The sequence below is a fragment of the Podarcis liolepis genome (assembly GCF_965112155.1).
Source record: "Podarcis liolepis genome assembly, chromosome: 1".
NCBI lineage: Eukaryota > Metazoa > Chordata > Lepidosauria > Squamata > Lacertidae > Podarcis > Podarcis liolepis.
In genome coordinates this window covers 66,354,192-66,368,938 of record NC_139554.1, presented here as the reverse complement: position 1 = coordinate 66,368,938, position 14,747 = coordinate 66,354,192, and the positions used below count along the sequence as shown (strand labels likewise).

Here is a 14,747-nt window from a genome sequence, read left to right as displayed (position 1 = left end):
TTCTGGGTAGATTGCCCACACACTCTGAATTCTCAAGTAGCATCAGAAACTGAGTAACTAACTGGTAAGATGGCATCCAAATAGGGATATATAGGCATATTAATTAATTAATTTGAACTGGAATGTTTGCTTATTGAAGAAGGTATCTTTCTGAGGATCAGAAAAAGAATTTGGCTTTCCTGTACTGTATAATATTTTTCTTTTCTTTTGCCTAGAATCTAAGACGGATTTATCTTTAAAACAGTGACCTCTTCCATAGTTAGACACCTCCTATTCAAAATAAATAGATTTTAAAGAAGAAAATAAATGGAGAGTATTCTCAGAGCCTGATCATTAACCCAGTCAACAAACAGATTTGCTGGTTTTAAAAATGTAATTTGCCAGCATTGCTTCCTGTGTAAATTATTGAAGAAACTTCCAATCAGTGGCATAATTATTAGATGCATCCCCCAAAGCAATCTGCATATTGACTTCAGAAAGTGCCTTCTGTGGGTTTGGAAAACATGCAATTTAGTTGTAGACTCAAAGGTAAATATTAGTATTTGGATAGTGCTCAGAAGACGTAATTAAGCCCAACATTCTAATGCCTCTGTGCTTCATTTATGAAAGCTCCACAACTGCAATTTAATCTTGCTGATGAAAATGAACGCAGTCCTTTCCCCCTTGATGGTGCTTACAGTTGGTGCTTACAAATGCCAGAATCACATTTCACTATTCTAGATAAGGTCTGATTTCGCAGCTTTTCATTTAAAGCCAAAATCTATTATTTTGAATATTTGCATCTTCATTAATATTTGATCAGGGTCAACTTGACCTCCATAAATGCTTGATAAAGCTCAATCCAGATTTTTACAAAAATAAATAAAAAAGACAGAGTCCCTATGCTATGCTATGTATGAGAGTTAATGTGACATACTGGGCAGGGTGCTGAACATTAACCTTAGCTCAAATCCCCCCAATTGAAAAGACTGCCAGCTTTTAGTCCCTAGTTCCCCATATCCAAAATGGGAAAATGGATGTTAGAACAACTGGTGCTTTGTCAAGATGAGCAGTGAGCAAGCAATTGTGTATTTAATGTTTTGTGTATTTAATGTTCAAGCAAGAGCTGCCACTATGGTATCTTTTTGTCCTCACATCCTTGTAAACCAGAAAACATGACTTGACACCATTTAGCTGCACATTGTCCCATCTATGTGGCCAACAGGCAATGCACAATATAGACGCATCACATCATGCATAGTGCTTACCTAGATCAAGTGAGAAAGAGACATGGACTCTGGTGGTAGCTCCATATTTGTTGGAACATCTAGCAAACATCTACAGCAGAGATGTTATAAAACTGCCTTTCACCAAGTCAGACCATTCATCCATCTAGCTTAGTATTGTCTCCATGCTGACTGGCAGTGACTTTCGAGGGGTTCACGCAGGGTTGTTTCCTAGCCCTATGGGAAGATCCTAGTGACTGATCTTCTGTATACAAAGTAGAGGCTCTACCACTGAGCCATGGTTCTTCCCAAAGTAGCCCAACGCTGTTGGACTCCAACTTCCATCAGTCCTAGCCAGCACCCCCAACTTTAAGAAATGATGGGAATTGGAGTTCAACAGCACCTAGAATGCCACAGGTTCCTCATTCCTGCCCTACAATATTGTTTCCCATTTGCTATTATTCATAATATGCTGGATCAGATGAATGGTCTGTATAGCATCAAAAGTGGTCAGTAATATGCCCTTGGGGAACTCAAAGGCATGACATGACAACAGCCCTCTCTTGTTGATGGTGGTAGTTATTACTTGTTTTTCCCCCATCGGAGTTATATAGTCTCTGGAATCAAGGCTCCATTCTGATCTACAACTTGACTAATGTCTATTGATGCCACCGAAGATATTGTCACCCAATTCGGCAGGAGGGTTCCTGAGGGGGAGATGGCAGTTGTCATCTACATTTAGATTCCATGCACCATTTTGAAACAAGATGGCAGACTAAAATGTGACTGTGGTGTGTTTCCCCACTTTTTGGCATGAAACTGCCCTAATCAGGATGGCTCTGAAGGTATCGCTGCCCAGTTTGGTGGGATGCTTCCAACCTGAGTCAGCTTGGATGCCAGTGAGGATACTATTGCCCAACTCAGCACGAGGGTTCCCAAGAGTGGAGGAGCAGGACTTTGTGTTCGGATGCTGTACATCAAGAAGGCAGGCCAAATTAACCCCAATTAAACATTAGTTCTCCCCCTTTAAGGACACAAATTGTTTCGGGGTGGGTTCACGTGTTCCTGGGTTAATGTGCATATGTGGGCAAACTTGGTCCTCCAGATGTTTTTGGCCTACAACTCCCATGATCCCTAGCTAGCAGGGCCAGTGGTCAGGGATGATGGGAATTGTAGTCCAAAACATCTGGAGGGCCGAGTTTGCCCATGCCTGCTTTACACCAACTTTAAAGATACTCAGCACATATGGGGTTGGGACCGGGACCAGAGGACTGTGTTAGTGTGCTGTTTATATCTGCCCTAAAGCATGGATAATGTATTGGAGGCAAGAGCAGGATTAGTCAGCAGCAGGTTGTTCCAATTCCAAACAGCTCTCTTCATGTCCGTGTGCCCTGAGGCAGCCAAGTAGATCTGACAGTGTTTGCAGACCTTTTCCAACAGCCATACTGCCCAGTTTGCCTCCATTTCAAAGGTTGGCACTTGCATGCTGGAGTTCTTTTGACATAAAGGGCAATGTCATGCAATAGCCAGCCTAGCTAGGAATGAATTCTGGACCAGATGAGCTCCTGTACTTTGGCAGCACTGCAACAAGGGCCATAAGGCCTTAAGGGGAAAAAGCCCATTTAGGTTGGTGATAACAACGCACTGTCTCAACCTGAAAGTCTGGGACTTCAATCAAGAACACCAATGTTTTTGTTTCCTGTACTATTAAATGATATCTGTGCTCATTTGAGCAATAATCAAGTTGTGCTCTTATTTCATTTTTGTCCCCTCCTCTGAAATGGCTTCCCCTGCCTGAAAGGGAGATGGTACTGCTGCAGTTCAGTATAGATACAAAAAGGAATTAGATTTTCATAAATTTAATTGAGGGGACGATCTGCCTTCTAGCTCCGAGTACTGCTGCTAATTACAGAAGGATTTGAACAGAAGAATACTTTCAGGGGTGGGCTGAGTGATAATATACACAACTCTATTGCTCCCAGCACAATGACCATTTGCCTTTCAGTTTAAGGGAGGTCAGGGTGGTGTTCTTAAGAACCAGCATGCTCAGTCAAATGTTTGGGGTGGGTTTTTTGTTTTTGTTTTGTTATGGGGGAACATTTAAATGTTAACTGCACGTATATTTAGACAATCCTCTCCAACATTTCTCCAGTGAAAATAGGGGTGTCCTACTAAGGAACTAAGGATGGTTGGACAGTGTTCTCGAAGCTACCAGCATGAGTTTGACCAAACTGCGAGAGGCAGTGGAAGACAGGAGTGCCTGGCGTGCTCTGGTCCATGGGGTCACGAAGAGTCAGACACGACTAAACGACTAAACAACAACAACACTAAGGAACAGTGGGACATTCGGGGAATCAAATCGGAAACCAGGATGGCTTCTGTAAATCCAGGACTGTCCCCGGAAAACAGGGATACTTGGAGGGTCTGTTAGTCTCAAATGGTACAATCCATAGCCCTGTTTAGATGTTATATGAGGAGGGTGGGTCACGTGGGCTAGACCCCCATGTGCTCACTAAGAGCTGCTGTTGCAAAGGAGGTTTGGATTGCTCTCTTGGTTACTAATGTGCTGGAGATGCTTAACTCCATTCTTCTTTGCTAGATGTAAGCAGATGGAGTGCTTTGATCCCAAAGGAATGCCTGTCTCAGCTTCAGACCTGAAAGCTTAGAAGGCAATAGTGGACAGGAGAGTAAGTAGTGAAGGATGGAAGTTGCCTCCCTATGGACCACACAGTGCTATGTGCCAGCAGTTCATTGGTCAAGGGCAGAGAACTATGGAAGATTCTTCATTAATTATAAGTAATGGCCAGGTTAAAACTTTATCCAAGACTTCTAGAATATTGCTCTGATGTTTCTACTGCTTTAGTAGCTCTTCATTTTTGCCTGCTGTTTTACTGACCACTTGCTGGTTCTTCTTTTTTTTTGGCAATTGATAAATATTTTCTTTTTACTGTTCAATTTTTATTGGCATGCAGTTTATTTCTAGTCCTGCACTTATCTTTGAATACCTTTGTCAAAAAGCAACTTGAAAAAAATAATTATGCGCCTCCAGTTCCAATAAAATAAAAGGGTTTCAGAATCTGTAATTGGGCAAAGGATTGTAGCAAACCATAGAATTTTATGTAATTGACTCTCCATTCTTTTTGAATCTAGCACGAATGGCTTTAACTACCACCGCATCTCAAAAGATAAAAGGCACCAGAAGCATTAAGCAAGCATATTTAATTCCATTGCTTTCTTGTATTAAAGGCTTTGTGATTTGGTACGTGCACATGTTGGAGAGGAAATGTTTACAATAACAGATGATTACTCCAGCCAACTCTATCGCTTAGATCTTATGGGAAAGCATTACTTATGATCCTTCCCATAATGGTTGATGTACTCTGCAAAGCCAGAACTATTAGTACATGATGTGTGTTCATTTATTTAAAAATAAATCTCCAGTGGAGACAGCTGAAATAAATAAAAAAGAACTTAACTACTGCCTGAATACATTTCTGAAAACTAATCTGCTTATCAGATTGCTATTCTAAAGCATTACAGGGTTATTGTCATGGCATTTCTCAGCTGAGAGGGGGGGGGAAATAAAAATTGCCTCCTGAAAACTGCATGAAGCATTATTCCACATTTATGATTATAGCTTTCCAGTGGTGCGAACTGGTGTATGACAGCAAGCAACTTTTAAGACAAAAAACTGACCCTTTGAAATTGTACAATTGCATGTTACATAACTGGCCCAGAATCAGCCCACCATGGAGCAAATGGAACCACTGGTCTCTTTGCCATGTGCTTAATGGGTGTTATTTAAAATGATAATAACAATATCATTGCTTTTGAAATCTTAGGTCAGAATAGCCAATCTGGTGCCCATATGTTGTTTGACTAAAGCTTCCATGATCCCTGACCATGATGATGGACGTTGGAAGCCAACAAGAGTTGGAGTGCACCATTTTGGCTACCTGATGGTTGATCTGTCAATCTGTGATTTCATGCTGTGGAGATAACCTCTGCAGGCCACATTAGAAACTGCATCAAGAATTGCAAAGGGGGCACTGAAGCTGATGGCATCTGTGCACTACCAGTGAATAACTTCCCACTGAGGCAATAAATATATCACCTCTCACCCTCCATGTGTACATATACCGATGCTTGACGGCAAGGGGAAATTTGCCCACGAAGTGGAATTGCTTAACTATGGCCTAGTTAACTCCTTAACTATGGCTGAAGAATGGACAAGATTACATCTGAGGTGACTCATTCTAACTGTCTTAACATGGCCCACTGCACTAAAACACGTTCTGTCCTATGTCCCTCTCAGTTGCTTACCATGTCCATATTGGCCTGTTGAACTGGTCTAAGACATCCACTTTCTATTTATAGTTCTTAATTAATACATCTGCTTGCCTTTCGTTGGTACTAATCAATCTTCTGAAAACGTAGATAGAGAAGCCAGATGTTGTGCTTCCTCTCAGTGAGTTACCAGGAATAATTAAATTGAAACGAATCCTCCTTTTGCAGTCTATTTCTATATTTCCACATAGAGCAATTGGGCTCAGAGGAGTGTGTGTAAAATACATTATTGCCTTACAATTTCTTTTTGGAACACAATGGGGTAGATCCATCCCTGGTGTGTATTCACTGAAGCCGGTGAGGTTATGCCAGTAAGTCAGCTTCAGCTCCTTGTGATATTCCCTACAAAATAACAAGGCAACACAATGTTAACTCTGCAAATCACACCCAAAATAATGACACATTGTAAAAAGGAAGTCAGAATTAAAATGGAGTGGGGGTTTTTAAGGCAAAAAATGAAATTATTAATGGAAAGTTATTGCTCTCTCTCTCTCTCTCTCTCTCTCTCTCTCTCTCTCTCTCCCCCTGTGTGTGTGTGTTTTAAAAAAATACATAATTTTCTTCACTATCAAGTGAAAAGTAGGAACTTGCTCTTTTTTCTTCCTCCAGTGACGAGGGTCTGAAGAGCCTACAGAAAAAGAAAGCCTGAATTTGCACTAGGAAGGGTGAATGTGTATTCATGATAGCCATCTTTAGAAACTGGGGACATTAAAACTAAACTAGAATATGATGACCTGATCTTGCCATTGAATTAATACAGGCTCTGCTTTAGACATCTCTAATCATTCCAAAGGCAACAGAGATTTAGAGATAGGGACATGCCTTTAGAGTAATGTTTCCTGGAATGTTTTCCTGGAACGAGTCTCATCCTTTCAGCTTGCCAATAAACCTTTTGTGTGCTTATATTACTTTTGTGTGACTATATTATACGCTCCCCCCCCAAAAAATATGCTATGTTTCACCACCAATGAAACATAGATGTAGAGATATTAGAATAGAGACAGAGCGGCAGAGAAGGAGGATTAGAGGAAGAGACTAGCATGGAAAATCAAATAGCAAATCTCAAAGAAAGATGAAACAAGCAGAAAGAAGTGAAAAGCAAAGCAACCTAAGATTTTAACAAGTTAATAGCTTGTGCATGGAGAGAGAAGAGACTGTGGTCAAATCATACTGTGAGCATGTTGGTAGAAGGGCTGTTTTACCAATACCCTCCTTTCATCCAGGTAAGGGCACTTACCTAGACGTATCCCATTGACCTCAGTGGGACTTCCTCCTAAGTAAACATGCGTAGGATTGTGCTCTTAATGTATGTGAAGAGCCTTACTTTGTGATCATCTCTCATTTGTTTGCATGAACCTTCTCTCAGGTCAGCTGAGGATTTCCAGTGAACAAAAAGGCATGCAGAAATAAATGCAGACTCTGTGTCAACTTTTACATGCCCCGTTTCAGCACTAATCGCATGGGTACATGGCAGAAAGATGAAAATAGCCTCTGGGCTAATGGAACTTTAGAACTGAAGTAGAAACTCTAATTCTGGAGCTAAGGTTAACGATGCTATTGCAGGCTCTGGGCCTGGGAGCAATTTTGGAATATCAAATCAAACCATGTGTAATACTCTGTGCATCTTGGGATATAGAGTTAGCCCATCTCGGTGTATAGAGTTCCCATATTCAACCATTTAGATCTTTTAAAGGCTATAGGGCAAATAGTGAATTTGTCTTGACTACGTATGAAAAGGCAAAGGAAATGTTTATAGTTCAGTTTTCTCATTTGTTGGCTGCTTGATTGCAATATTATCATGCCCTTCTCCCTGAATATTAAACATAGGTTCATTCTATCTATAGAAGTCACAAAAGAGGGTGATGCCACCACAATTTAATTCAAAGTTGACAATTAGAGCTGCACATAACATTTATTATTCTGTGATAACAGTGCAACAATATGCATATAGAAGAAGTAAGTCCCAATGTGTTCCCAGGGAAGTGTTCATAAGATTCGAGCCACTGTCCTAAAGCATTTCACACTATCACTATGCTGTGTGTGTGTGTGTGTGTGTGTGTGTAATTTATGTGACTGTAGATAAATGTAGAAGAAGAAGAAGAAGAAGAAGAAAAGAAGAAGAAGAAGAAGAAGAAGAAGAAGAAGAAGAAGAAGAAGAAGAAGAAGCAGCAGCAGCAGCAGCAGCAGCAGCAGCAGCAGCTGCTTCTAAAGCTGAACTGCCTTAAAAACAAAAACCCGGCAGTGAATCTATGCACAACAATTCTGAATTTAAGGAAGAACAGGAGACAACACAAAGAAGCACCTGAGCAACTGGCCTTGTCTTAGCTGGTGACAATGTATTCCAGAGTTGATTCTGGTGAGATGGGGATAGTGAAGTAGAGATTGGACCTGCTACATCCCAAAATGGGACTGTCTAGACTTCCAGAGTGCTCTAGACAAGGTTGGGGCTTAAGCTTGGGTTATGACAAATATTTTGCCTTTCCGAAAAAGATTCAGATTAAGTAGTTGTGATGACAAATTCTATTTTCACACATCTTTCCCCCTGCTTCCACTGCCAAGGCAGAATGGGGAACCTGTTCTGTCACGACCAAACTGTCTTTGATACTGAATATGAAAGGAGTGTGCAACAGACACCCCTTTATGACACGCTCACACCATCATCAGCACTAAAGGATGACAGCATCACACCAGGTAGGAGAGATGAGAGGCTGGACCAGGAAATACCAGACTGCATTCATCTTCTGAAAGTACTGCATTAAAAACCAATTTGTTGCTCTTACAGGAACTTTTGTGGCCCCTCTTATGCCTATACTTTTGTGCAGGTGCATAAGAAGAGAGCAATTAGCGGCGGGGGGCCACTAGGGGCGCATCGGAAGATGGCTGACAATAACATCTCTCTGACACACACGCGGTAATTAAGAGGCTGTGATGGGAGTAAACAGCCTCCCTGCCCCCCCCAAGCGTGTGGGGAGGACTGCCCTTGCCTGCTGTGCCCTATACCACCCCCGAATTTGTGGGGGTGGAGGCACTAGGCAGAAAGCCGTTTAAATGACTTAAGCTGTGGATTTAAGACTCTGTGGAGATAATTTTCTAACCAAAGCATGTTTCAAGAAGATCGTGGAAAGCATAAGAGCTTTGGAATGATGCAGCAAAAAATACCGTCGCCATTTTGGCAAGTTCTGTCGGAAGACTTAAGTCTGGGAGGAGGAACAGAGCTGTTTTTATATTGTGGGTGAGCCTCCTCAGAGGGACTAAAGAGCGACAGATTTGCGAGATTAATGAAGGAAAGAGTGCTGTTATTGATGAAAGTGATGATATATGGAAACCATCTTGATATGATGATTGGACGAACGGAAAAATTTACACAGGATTATAATTGGTGTTTACCTGCTTAAGGAGATTATCAGAAGAGATCATAAAGAAAAAAAGAAAAATATACGAACAAGATGAGATGTGGAAACAGCAAGATACGACTGGATAGAATTATGAACATTATTTGGACAGATTTGTGGATATTAACGCAGCAGCAAGAAGATGATCGGAATCCCCCTTCGAAACTTGAAATGGGTCTCCCCAACAAAAATTTAAAATTGGGCTTTGTAATTCGGAATTTATGTGATGTGATTTGATTTGATTGGTCGGTTAATAAAAATTATTAAAAAGAAGAAGAAGAGAGCAATTAGCACTCTCTAATTGGACCCCCCCCAAGTTCTTCTAAGCTCTCTGCATGCTATATAGAGCACACATGATCACTAGCTTCTGAAGCTACAATTTGGTCAATATGATGGACTGCAGAACAAAACTGATAGACCGGAAGGATCTATTCTGAGGCTTCAGACACTTCAAAAGCCATTGAACCCAATATAGATATGTGCTACAGACAGGTACATCTACACCTGAGTTTGTGCAGTTTTCTTCTGAAGGAAACATACCATAATTGTCAGTTTTCAGGTGCCAAGCTAAGACCCTTTTCCCTTAACATGGGTAAGACTTTGTTATGATATCTAGCCTAGTTTGCGGCATTCATCACTTAGCAGTAACCCGATTCGATGGGGTCTGTAGAAAATGGCAGCTGAATGACAATGTTCTCTATGCTTAGCCATGGTTTGTAAGTCGAAATAGCACTGGTGGATTTGCTCCTGTCATCTTTTGTTGTCAGTCAGAATGGAGTGGAGCCATCCTTTTTATTGTTATTGTTGGATGAACACTTTTTTTTGGGGGGGGGATTCTATTGTATCTTTTTCTATGGATTTGGCTTTTAATTGATTACCAAGGTGTTTTGAATTTTATAGATTTGTAAGTCGCTTTGAGACCTCTTCTTGTGGAAAGCGATGAATAGCAATACTCAGCAGAGAAGAGAGAAATCCTCACTGCTAATTGCCTACTGAGAAGAGAAGGGAGCACTTGGCGCCAGCCAAGCTGGTAGGCCTTACTTGGTGGCAAAAACATGGGGCAAGAGACCCCACAGCCATACTCCTGGTGCTGGATTAGAGCCCCCCCCCCCAAGAGCAAGCCAGTCGGATGCCAGGGGCGGCACACGTGCTCTGCACCCAGGGGCAGAGCCAATCGGGGCAGGACGGTCCGTGGGGCCTCCAAGGAGTCTGCCTGCCTTCTCCCACTCAGCCGCCTTTCAGCTGAGGGGGAGGCAGCGGGTGGGCTGTTTGGGGCATTGTGGAGGCTGCGGGCACCCAAGCCACTGTGTCACTCGCAGGAGAGATGCATGGCTTGGGCGTGCTGCAGGCCTCGCAGTGAGTGCCACCTGGCATTTTGTCACCGCCCCTCAGGGGTGACACCTGGGGCCACCCGCCCCTGCCGCATCCCCTTTCTCCCCCCTCCCCCCATAGCAACATTTGTGGCAGCAGAATGGAGCATATTAGGTACTGTACTTTGTTTTAGCACTAGATATGAGCATCTCATTCTACTCTGTGGGAAGACTTCAGTGTAGCACTATGGCTAATGTTCCATCAGCACAAGGATTTTTCCTTGTGCAACAGCATGCTCTCCCTCTCTCCTCCGCCCTAAATCTGTTCTAGGGTGGGAAAGTCCCATTGCATAAGTGGACACCATTCTTCTCACACAGTTGTTTAGTTGAATTCCGCCTGTGAACCTTTATATACTTCTGGGAGCGCGTAATCTCTCCTGACTCACTGTAGCTCTCTGAGGGCTATTATGGTAGAGAGAATTCTGTTCGTCATCATAACCTTTCTGATATGTGATGAAGTCATCATATATGCCACTGTTCTCATAGACATGATTTTAAAAAATTGGAACCTAGAGTAGTGAGCTTATATAAATCAATCACCTATTACCATATACTGGGACTCTGACTCTTCTTGGATTGCGGGGGGACCAGCCATAGGAGTGATTTTTAACAGAAAAATGACTGATGAGAAAAGAGTTAAGCACCCCCCACCCCACCCCCCTCCTGTGTTTCTGAATCCCAGGCTGCTTTTCATTTTAAAAATCACCAGGACTTCAGTATAAGTATCTGTAAGTAACATGTCATTTACTCATGATGAAAAAAGGCATCCCAATGCTTTAGCTCTTGAGCATTGCTGCTGGAAGAAAGAAGAAATTGGCATGGTGTGTGGGTGTGTGTAAAAAACAGACAGGTCTTTTCTCATCAAAATCCTATGATAAACGTATATTGAGGAAATCACAGTGTAAAGCATCACCAAGAGACAAAGAATAGCCTTGAAATCCTGAATATATGAACCTTCGCATATGTATTGCAGTGACTCGATTCACCAGGTTCTGTCAGTTGAATGACCATGTTCTCTATGCTTATCCATGGTTTGCAAGTCCAAATAGCACTGGTGGATTTGCTGCTGTCGTCTTTTGTTGTCAGTCAGAATACAAAACCAGTGTTTGTGTAGTGAATGTGTAGTAGTTGCTGGCAACAGCTAACTGGAGTGAAAGGAAAATACTTCAAGTTTCCCAACAGCAGATATTTTCTTTAAAAAGAAAAGGAAAAAGAAAAAGAAATGAAGCAGGTGCCATTGTGGTACTCAAATCAATTGTTACCCATACTTCCCTTGCTTCCTTTTTTTCTCCATCTTCTGTAAATACTCAGAATGAGGTGAATCAGCTGATTTGGAACAAGCTTTCATATCTCTGAGCTGGTTTGCGCCATTAATAAGGTGTGTCAGCAAACCCCCAAAGCACTCTCTATTTCTTCACAGAGAACACTTCCAGCAAAGGGGGAAGGGAAAACAAGAAAAGTGTGACTTCTCCATTTTTCTATAATGAAGGTAAAATAAACAAGCACAATTGTCCCTGGACATGTTTGTCTGAAATTTGGTGTACTTTTTTTGTCCAGGGACACCTCCCTCATGACCCCCATTTTCAAACTGCTTGTCAGAAACAACATCAACAAGAACAACAACCCCAGGGGAGCATGTTTTTACCCCCTGCTTCAAATGGTAAAGACTGCCCTGGTGCTAAAAAGCTCCCACTTCATGTTGATTGGGTGGCTGGTAGGATGATGAAGACATGGACCCTCCTGCAAAAATGATGGTCTTTGACACCCCTCAGCCCTTGACTGCTAAGGAGAAGTGAAAAATAGGCTTGGAGTCAAATAGGCTCAAAATTGGAATCAGCCAGGGAGGAGTTCATAACCATATATTGAATCTGATACCTATGAATATTCACATCAAAATGTCAAATTCCCAGTAATATTTGACTTCCAATTAATTGTGCTGTCCTTAATACAACATATTTGATACTTCAGAGAGTAATATGGCAGTGGGGACTTATTTACCCTTGCTCCCATGGCTAATCTACATTTTCAAGTGCATGGCACCTTTCTGTTGTAGGCAAGTTTTCAGATCCATATTCATGAAAGCAATTAACAGCTATCATTCTCAGGCAAGACATTGTGACTTAGCACTGCATAATCACTATGGTGGTTGAGGTTCTAAAAACACTTCAAATCACAAAATTTACACATCAACTAATCCAGATGTTATATATAGCTGTTGCTTAATGCTAAATAAATATTAGTGTCAGTTAAAGACATTTTTAGATTCTTAATACACATTTTCTTATGAATTAATATGTTATTTGGTCAAGCATGCATCTTGATCATTGTTAACAAGTATGATGATCATAACTGATGGATTTTGGTGATGGCCGCTAGTTTAAATGGCTTTAAAGGGGGGATTGAGGGAGGCTATTGGTGAAAATTCATTCCCCGTGTGTGCAGTCATGGGATTGTTGTCTATCACATGTCGTTGTATGTTTTCATTCCACAGAGTGGAAGGGACGGAGACAGGATGTTTGTGTTACTGTGTTCCGTGAAATGGGATTATTGTCCTTTGTTCTTTCTCTTTGCTGTCTGATGAGAAAGAGGAAGGAGCTAAGTCAGAATGCTCCAAGTGTTTTATATGTAAATAAAGTAGATTAGCCAAAATGCTGAGTTGATGAGGTCTGTTACACAAGCTGCGAAGACTCTGCAGATCCCTAAGTGTGCTGATGTTTCTTGGCATCAGTCGCTGTGATGTTCGGGCAGAAGAAAGATTTGAAGCTCCCGAATGATTGACCAGGAGGGAGAGAACATGCCAGTCAGGCATGTGTCTCTACCAGGGTCCTACTTGAGAGTAGGACGGCTCCTGACAGCTATAGTCATGATGGCTATATGAATATCACGTTCTGTGAATCACAATCAGTAGATGGCTTCTGCACTCTTGACTGGCTTTTAGACTGTCCATAGGCAGCAGATTGGCCACAGTTGGGAACAGACTGTTGGATTAAACAGACCTGTAGGCTGATTCATCTGGGTTCTTTGTATGAAATGCAACTGATAACAAGATCATGAGCCAGAGCCCCCACAGTTCTGGAACCCCCCCCTTTTTAAAAATAATAATACCCAATTCCTGAAATTGTTTTTATTTTATTTTTCTTTCCTAGCGCCTGTTCTCAGGAAGGCACATTTCTGAAGGTTCTTGATCAGCAGAATGCAAAAGAGAAATGGAATGAAATGAAAGCTGGTTAAGTACTGCTTGTCTGGGAACAAAAGGTGAACCATACAACCATTAATCACAAAGCACGGGACCTTTGTTTGGGGGCAGAGGTCACAAACTGCCAGTTGGTTTATTCCTGATTGCTTCATGGTGGTAATGGAAGTGCCCAGACAGCCTTGATCTTTTCAGTTGACCCGACCTGATCTTTTTTTGTGAGGGTTAATTGGTAATTTAAGTATACTGTACAGGTCGAATGATTTGAAGTGCATGCCATTAAGAGTGAGATTCAACACACTCTCATCATTATGAGGGATGTTTGGCTTAGAGGGAGGAAAGGCACGCGGATAGCTATTCCCAAACCTGCATTTGAAAATAAACATATAGATATAGATATTCATCTCATTGCCCTTTATTTATTTCTGGAATCCCAAAGCGGGTCTACACCGTTTGTAAAATACTTACATTCCAAGCTGGCTTGTGAATGTGGTTTGGGACAGAAGACATTGCATCCTATTTTTGCTGCTTTCATGGCAGTGAGGGAAAAGGGCCAAAAATAGTACAAGATAGTGCAAGAGGAAGATCATCAAGAGAAAGAGGGCTGTGTGACCAACCCTTTTATGGGGTCTCAGAAGGTCACACCCATCTACCTGGTCACATACAGGGGGAGGATGCTCCGGACCAGGTGTGACAGAAAGTCCTCCTGGCTGGAGCAAGATTCCCCTCTGTGTCTGCTCTGTATTTGACTGCTTTTGTGATGTTACAAACCACACAAACATCACAGTGTTTTTGGTCTTATCCCTGTGCCCAGGATCCTAATGAGAACCGAATAGGCCAGTGGGTGGATGTGAAGCCTCAAAATGGAATTGTGGACCTGTCTTTTCCTCTGGCCTCCGAAGCAGCCATGGGAAGGTACACCATAGTCATTGGAAGTCCACTTTTTGCATATGAGGATTCAGCAAGATATTTCATGGTGGCAGAATATGGTGAGATTTCAAGGGGAGACCACTTTGGTTGCAGTGTGTGTGTGTGTGCGCGCGTGCGCATGTGCTAACAATAAAAGGAATGCAGGCTATTACAGAGGCCAAAAATCACATCTTCACAAACTGGTGAGGCTGCTTTCGAGTAAGAGATCCTGGCTCTAGCATCTTAAAGCCAGAGAACTCTTAAGTTTTGCATAGCTTGGAGATTCTTTTTCATTTCAGATTTGTAGCTGCTGATGTGACAATTCGAAGCA

The 14,747-nt window shown here is 42.0% G+C and overlaps 1 long non-coding RNA gene across 1 annotated transcript; it reads left to right on the top strand.

Moving 5' to 3' along the window:
• Positions 1-8,249: 8,249 nt before the first annotated feature.
• Positions 8,250-14,576, top strand: LOC310693914. Its single transcript, XR_014519421.1, has 4 exons — positions 8,250-8,374; positions 9,219-9,436; positions 13,461-13,569; positions 14,322-14,576. It is a non-coding gene; the product is annotated as an uncharacterized lncRNA (long non-coding RNA).
• Positions 14,577-14,747: the final 171 nt, after the last annotated feature.